The sequence below is a fragment of the Arachis ipaensis genome, chromosome B09 (genome assembly GCF_000816755.2).
Source record: "Arachis ipaensis cultivar K30076 chromosome B09, Araip1.1, whole genome shotgun sequence".
NCBI classification, from domain to species: Eukaryota; Viridiplantae; Streptophyta; class Magnoliopsida; order Fabales; family Fabaceae; genus Arachis; species Arachis ipaensis.
In genome coordinates this window covers 57,301,535-57,309,356 of record NC_029793.2, presented here as the reverse complement: position 1 = coordinate 57,309,356, position 7,822 = coordinate 57,301,535, and positions in this window count along the sequence as shown.

Genomic DNA, 7,822 nt, shown 5'->3' with positions numbered 1-7,822 from the left:
GTTAATGTGTTAACTTTGGTCACTAGCTAGTGAGAGTTAGTAATTATTATTATTATTTTTTTTTTGACAAAAGAAGTATTCCAACACTTATAGATAATAAAAAAAGATTAGATCTAACTTAAAAAAAAGAATCAGATATACTTTTTATTGAACTAAAATTTGAGAAGAAGTCTAAAATTTGATTACAAGAAATTTAAATTTATAGAAATAGAGACATATTTGGGTTTTTTTTTTAAAATCTACACATAAAGTACTGTAACACGTGAGATATTTTTTCTTCTTCGAATATATCCGGAATCTTTCTTGATCTAAATATATTTCCATAAACAAAGTACTATTCTTATAGTACCCTTAGCTTCTGCCAAATCTGGGAGATCTGAACTTGAACTAACAAACTAATACCACCTATAAAAGGAGAAACAAAGGCACTACTCATAACAAAAGAGAAACAAAGACATCATAACAAGAAAAAAGTACACCTATTGAAAATTAAAAAATAAAATAAAAAAAAACAGTTAAAACACATAGAAAGTAAGTCAAGGAAAAAGGCAGTGGCAGGAAAGTGAGGAAGAAGATGGGAGAAGAAAAGATCAGATGGAAAGAAAATGAAAGTGATGGGAGATGGGGGAAAATCAAAGAAAGGAAAACCAAAGGAGGCGAGGAGAAGGTGGGAAAAGAAAATGTGAGGGTGAAGAAAAAGAGAAGAGAAAGATGGAGGACTACTGCCTAGCGAGGTTGAGGTAGTAATAACCCTCCTATTCAAGACTGACTGGAGTCGACAGAACTACGACCAGACAATGGGCAGATTGTTGCTGCGGTACTCTGGGACGCTGGATGAGAGCCGGATGGGGGTGGACCTGCAATGACACTCCAATGCCAAAGTCAGAAGAGTGTTTATGAGGTTGAAAGTTAGGGTTATCGTGCATACCTTGGGGCGAGTCATGGTTTCCCTTTTATAAGACTCTGGTGTCCCTTGCATTGGGAAGATACGATGTGTACCTGCGATACTAAATGACGGGGATGACATAATTGATTTTCTCGGGATATGCCGGATCGCCATGTTTGTCCTGAGGTGTCAGACCTGGGACCCATCCTTATCGAGCCCGGAATCCAGGTCCGGAACAGTAGCCCCCCAAACATGACATGCTTTTTTTAATAGCGTCGTCACGTTTTTGGGGTCTGAGGTGATATGGATCACGGGAGTTCAGCTGGAAACGAATGGTTTCTAGAAGCTCCTGATTGTGGGGATGTGTTTGCAGCTTTCGAGGTGTTACGTTAGTTCGATAGGATTGGCATTTATTGTCGTGGGGTCAAATTTACCGTATTGCCCCTCTAGTCCTTTCAGTTCGCGCTTTTTGGGGTTCCTTCATTTAAAACTTAGTTTCAGTTTTCTCCCCACTCTTTAGTTTCGATTTTACTCTCCTCACTCTTCTAACTCCACTTCTTCTTCTCCGTCAACTTCCACTACTTTCCTTGGTTCGCTTCTGCCACCCTTATCATTCTCTTTCCTTCACTTTAGACTCTGCTTCTTGTTTGCCACTCATCATCGTCATTGTCCAAGAAAGTATCCAGATGCTTGGTAGCTAGTTGTAGCATGATTTTCATTATATTCGTTGCATAGGATAGAATAAGTTATAAGTGTTAAGCGTTGATGTTTATAGTGTATATGAACTTTGCCATGCTGGCTATGGTGGCTAGACACCATTGTGGTGGCTAGACACCATTGTGGTGGCGTTTGGTGGTTTAGTGGGGGTGCCACTACCTTCCTGGCCCGGGGTTTAGGCCAGCTTTCTTGCGTTTATTTTCCTTAGTCTTTTAGCCTTCGTGTAGTTTGTAGGCTCACGGTGGTGGTGGTTCTCCCATTTGTAGGTATGATGCGGAGGAGGGTCGAGCCTCGGGGACTTGTCTTTCCGGCGGCGAGTGTTCCCCGGACGTATTTTTGGTGCAATGCGAAGGTAGTGGGGACCCCTTCGCGTCTCACCAAATGGGACCTCCAAGAGCTTTGGGATGCTGGAGTGATCTACAGCGGGGGTGCCGCGGAGGAGCAATACCCGATCCCTACGAACGGGTCTACTACATCAACTTGGATGCCCCCCGAGTTCTCGACTAGATGTGGGTTTACAAACCCATGTTCGACATCATCAGAGTTCGATTTCCTTTTTTCGATTTCGTCATCGGGCTCCTGAACTGGTGCAACGTTGGTCTGTCGCAGCTCCATCCTAATAGTTGGGCCGCTATTAGATGTTTCGAGCTCGCGTGTTGAGTATTGGGAGATTCCTGCCGTGGTGGAGGTCTTCCTGTTTTTCTTTTTTCTGACAGTGCCTCATCGGGAGGATAAGCTAAAGAAGAGGTTTATGTCCTTCTGGGCTATTCAGGGCCGTAAGATCATTGGTCTCTTCAAGGACTCGTTTTACGGGTTCATAGAGAACTATTTTAAGGTACGGCCGGCTAGGGCTCACCACCCCTTTCGGTAGACCTTGGAGGGGGAACGCAGGTTCCCACTTATTGGAAGTATGAGTCCGCAGCCGACTACCTCGTAAAGGTGACTTACGAGGGTTTAAGCCTGGAGAACAAGAAAATTGTTGAGGTGTTAACGGCCATATTTGGGAATAGGCCGTTGAACCCTTGCCACATGATGAGTGATCGGGATGCCGGTCGTCAGTATGTGGGTAGCTGCCTTGGTGTTTTGCATTGTCTTCTACTTTTGTTCTTCAATTTTGCTTTTCTATTTTTGCTTTTGTTGTGCTCACGTGTTTTTTTTTCTTCTCTTCAGTTGATATAACAGGCGACGTCGCTACTATGGAAAACCTGATGGTAGTCTTCCTCATCGAGGACAAGGATGAGGAGCAGCCTCAAGCTAAGGAAGTCATTGATTCAGCTGTTGCTTCGAGGGCCGATGCTGGAGGGCTTCACAAGGGGATTGGGGCTTAGTTCGAAGATGAGATTCATGAGATTGTGCACCCGTCACCTCGAAAGAAGAAGAAGACTATGCCTAACAAGAAGGGGAAGGGGACTATGGTTCCTTCCGTGATGGAGAAGTCCTTCGATGCCCTTGCCTTTATTGACGAGCAGCTACTACCATGGACCGAGGAGTTTTTTGCCGATTGCTACTTGGTGGCCCAAGGGAAGTGGGTTTATTGTTCTTTGCTTCGCTTGGCTGCTGTGGTGTGCAAGATGGAGATGGTTCTAGAACAATATCATGTCTTGGATGGAAATATTTGCTAAGCCCAGGTGAACCTAGCGACAACTCGTCAAGAGAATGAGTCAGCTGAGGAGGCCAAGGTCAAGGCGGAGAAGTCGGTTCACAACACTGCTAGCGAGGTTCAGCGTCTTAAGGATCTAGAGACGCTCCTGAGGTCAGAGGCTGCTAAGGCAGAGAGTCGGGTAGCGGAGGCTGAGAAGAAGATGAAGGCTGCAAAAGCTTTGGCAGATACCTTGAGGAAGAGGAATAAGGAGGTTATCCAGAATGCGAAGGAGGCCATCTTCGCTGCCGAGGAATCCCTGAAGTCTTAGGTAGCCCTTCTTCCTCCCAACTTTGACATCTCCTAGATTGGTGCCTTCAAGACGGTTCATGATGGCCAGATTGTGGATGTCAATGTTGAGAAGCGAGCGTAATGGCTTTCGTGTCTCTTTGTTTTATGTTTGCTGTGTATTGGACTCTTTTTTTTCTTTATTTTTTGCACTCTGTATTTATGCCTGATGAGCCGACTTGTTTTGAGACCGTGTTAGTTGGTATCTTCTTTTGTAAATGCCGCTTTATCTTTGGATATACGTATGGGTGACCGGATGGCTTCCAAGTTGATCAGGTCCGTTGCGTCATTTTTGTTACTTGTTTTCCAAAAGGTTTCTGAAGTATATAACGTTAGCAACTATCATTTTAAGTTCTTGTCAGAAAAGCTAAAGAAGAATATAACAAAATTTATTTTATTATTTGGGCCTAGCTAAAACCTTTTATTAGGTCCTTGTTAGGCCAAAAGGCGAGGAAAGAGTACCCATAAAAAAATAACTTAAACAAAAAGGAATGCAAAGTTTCTTGGAGGGTCGTCCTTTTACAAATCGGAGTTCTCACAATTAGAATCTCTTAAGATTGGTGATGTTCTAAGTTCTAGGAATGACCAAATCGTCAAGTCGTTCCAGCTGATACACTCCCTTGCTGTATGCTTCTCGAATACGATAAGGTCATTCTCACTTTGCTGCTAGCTTGCCTTCTCTGGAACTTCGGGTTTCGATGTCGTTCCATCATAGGATCAAGTCTCCTCCCTCGAAATCTTATTTGTTGATGCCTCGATTATACCTGAGGATTAGCCGTTGCTTAAGGGATGTTTTCCTTAGGTGAGCTAGGGCACGCACTTCATCCAGTAGGTGCAGCTTTGCTTCTCGGTCGATCGCTCCAAGTAGGAACCTAGGATTGGGTCCCCCGATCTCTACCAGGATCACAACCGCTGTGCCGTAGGTTAGCCAGAAGGGTTTCTCCTGTTGCCGAATGCAGAAAGGTGAGTAGTACTAGAGGACTAAGCCGAGTTCCTCTGCCCAATCTCTATTCTTTTGCTCTGGCCTCTTTTTGATACCCTTCAGGATTACCTTATTGGCGGCTTCCACCTGGCCATTGATTTGTAGGTGTTCAACGGAGGAGAAGTGTTGTCGGATCCTCAACCCCTCAAGGAGGCTCCGAAAGTTTTTGTCGGAGAACTGAGTTCTGTTATCTTTGATGATGACTTCCGGGATTCCGAAACGGTTTAGTATCCGTCTCCAAAAGAACTTCCCACAATAGGCAGTCGTTATTACGGCTAAGGCCTCTGCCTCAATCCACTTGGTAAAGTAATCAACGACCACTACAAGTTATCTGAGCTAGCCTGACACAGTTGGAAAGGGACCCATGAGGTCAATTCCGCATGTGGAAAAAGTTCGGTAGGCCGTAATTCATGACAGCTCCTCTACAGGGTCCTTGTGGAAATTGTCGGCCTCCTGGCACTTAATACATGACCTAACAAGCTTCATCACATCCTGGGTTATCGTGGTCCAATAGTATCCAACTCTCACCATTCTTTGGGCTAACGTCTTTCCCCCCATGTGATGGCAACAACATCCCTCGTGGAATTCTCTCAGCACATAATCTGTCTATTTGGGGCATAGGCATTTCAAGAGGGGCTGGGAGGCTCTTTTTTGGTATAAAGTTCCCTAGATCATAGTGTATCTGACAGATTCTCTTTTCACCAGTTTCTACTCCGACGCATCATCAAGAAGCTTTCCTTCCTCAAAGTATTCTAGGATGGGGGTGGTCCAGTTGACGTCTTCTACTGAGCTCATCACCAAGGTGACTAACGGCTCTTTGACCGCCTCATGAATGAGGGAGTCTTTTTCCTCCCGAGGTCTTGGTGCTGGTCAGCTTTGACAATAGGTCTGCCTTGGCATTTCTTTCCTGTGGGACATGCTGGACTACCACCTTTCCAAAGCTGGCATACAACTCTCTAGTTTTTTCCAAATACTTCTGGAGGAGCGGATCTCGGGATTGGTAGGTGCTGTTGATATGTGACGTGACCACTTGGGAATCACTCTTGACAAGCAGATTCTCGACCCCAAGCTCCTTGGCCAATGAAAGCCCAGATAAGATAGCTTCATACTTGGCTTGATTTTTTGACACTGGAAACTCATATTTAATCGATTGCTCATACAAGAGTCCATCTAGGATTTTCAGAATCACCCTCACCTTGCCTGAGACATAATTGGATGCTTTGTCCACGTGGAGCTTCCACTGTTGAGTCAAGGGGATGGCGTCGGGACTGGAAATTTTGGCCAAGAAATCTGCCATGGATTGGGCTTTGATGGCTTGGCTTGGTTGGTTGGTAATGTCGAATTGTGATAGTTCTGTTGACCTTGCTATCATCCAACCCGCCTAGTCGGGTTTCTGCAGTACTTATCTGTTAGGCTGGTCGGTTCGGACTACGATTGGGTGGCTTTGGAAGTCGGTGTGCAAAATTATAACTCGCACAACTGAACCGGAAAGTGCACCGAGTCGTCCAAGTAATACCTCAGGTGAGTGAGGGTCGATCCCACTAGGATTGTCAGATTGAACAAGCTGTGGTTCTCTTACAGATCTTAGTCAGGCAAATAGAAAAGAGAGTTGTTGTTGTAAGCACATGAAATAAACAATCAATAAAGAAAAGACGTAAAACAATGATAAGAAATCAGTTAACGCCTCAGAGATGCTTGTTCTTCTGGATTAATACTTCTTACTGACTACTTTAACAATGAGTGATTCATTCAATGACAAGGCTGTAAGTGATTAAAGCCGGGGCTAGTGGTCATTAATCTCCTCTGGTCCACATCAAACGCCGATGCTAATGGTCATCCAACGTGAATGAGGGTGAAGCTTACGCAATTCAATCTCTGGTGATCCTACTCAAAATGCCACATACATGGTCAGATCTTTTGGATCAGAGATTGATGCTCAATGTTCTAGCCTTAATGCCACAGAGACCTCAATTACCCATGACTAACAAGATTATATGTCATGTATCCCAATTAGCCCAGATACTCTCTTGGAACTTGTGATGTATTCTCAAGCTGCAGCTCAATGCTATCCGGCTAAGGCTTCGCAAGAGCACATGTAGAATAAGGGGTCATACTCTCGTTCTACCCCAGATTCATAAAGATGAAGAATGAAAATACATCACAGAATGAAATCAAACATGTATTAAAGTAGAAAAGTAATAATATTAATCCATAGGAATGAGCAGAGCTCCTATCCTTAACCGAGGAGGTTTAGTTGCTCATACTTTATAGAGAAAATAGAAGTAATGTGTCTGTGCTTCTCCTCTCCTAGGAGGCATAATCCTTAGGAGGAAGGAAGTGCTAAATTACACTTTGGGGCCCACTTGGTGAGTGTTAGGGCTGATGCCTGGCGTCTAACTTGAGTTCTGAGCGTTCAACTTTGGTTCCTACTCCCTGGCTGGCATTGAACGCCAGTTTGGGCGTTTAACTTGGGAGGTTGGTCCTGTTTGGGCATTGATCACCAAAAATGGGGGTAAGTTGGGCGTTCAATGCCCGTTTTCGGCAGTCCTTTCCAAAACAAGGTATAGACTATTATATATTGCTGAAAAGCTCTGAAAGTTAGCTTTCCAGCGCTGTTGAGAGCGCATCAATTGAACCTCTATAGCTCCAAAAATGTTCGTTTGAATTCATGGAGGTCAGGATTTAATAGCATTTGTTATCCTTTCTTTGCCTCTGAATCAGACTTTGCCAAAACTTGACAAATTCACTCAAAAATCACCTAAAATCATAAGAAAAACACAGAAACTCAAAGTATCATCCAACATGTGAATTTTACACAAAAACCTACTAAAACATAATAAAATTCAACAAAATATAACTAAAAACACTAAGAAAATAGTAACAAAGAGGGTATAAAATATCCACTCATCAGAATACCAAACTTAAACTGTTGCTTGTCCTCAAGCAACTAAAAACAAAGTAGGACTAATGGGAAGAGAAAGATACAATAAGTCTTAGAGTTTTCAGGGAAGTTCAGTTCCAAATAATTGAATGGGGCTATTAGCTCTTTACTTCTGAACAATTTTGGCATCTCACTTTCCTTTAAAGCTCAGAAATATTGACATCTCTTGGAACTAGAATCCGGATGATATTATTTTTTCTCTTCTTTTAGCTTTTCTTGATTCTTGAACACAGCTTCTTTTTTGTGCTTTGCACCTTTGAGCCTAACCGTGATTCTAAGCATTTTGTTTTCAAGTATTACCACTGGATACATAAACACCATAGGCACTTAACTGGGGGAACCCTTTGGATTCAAATTTAGCTTTTCTTA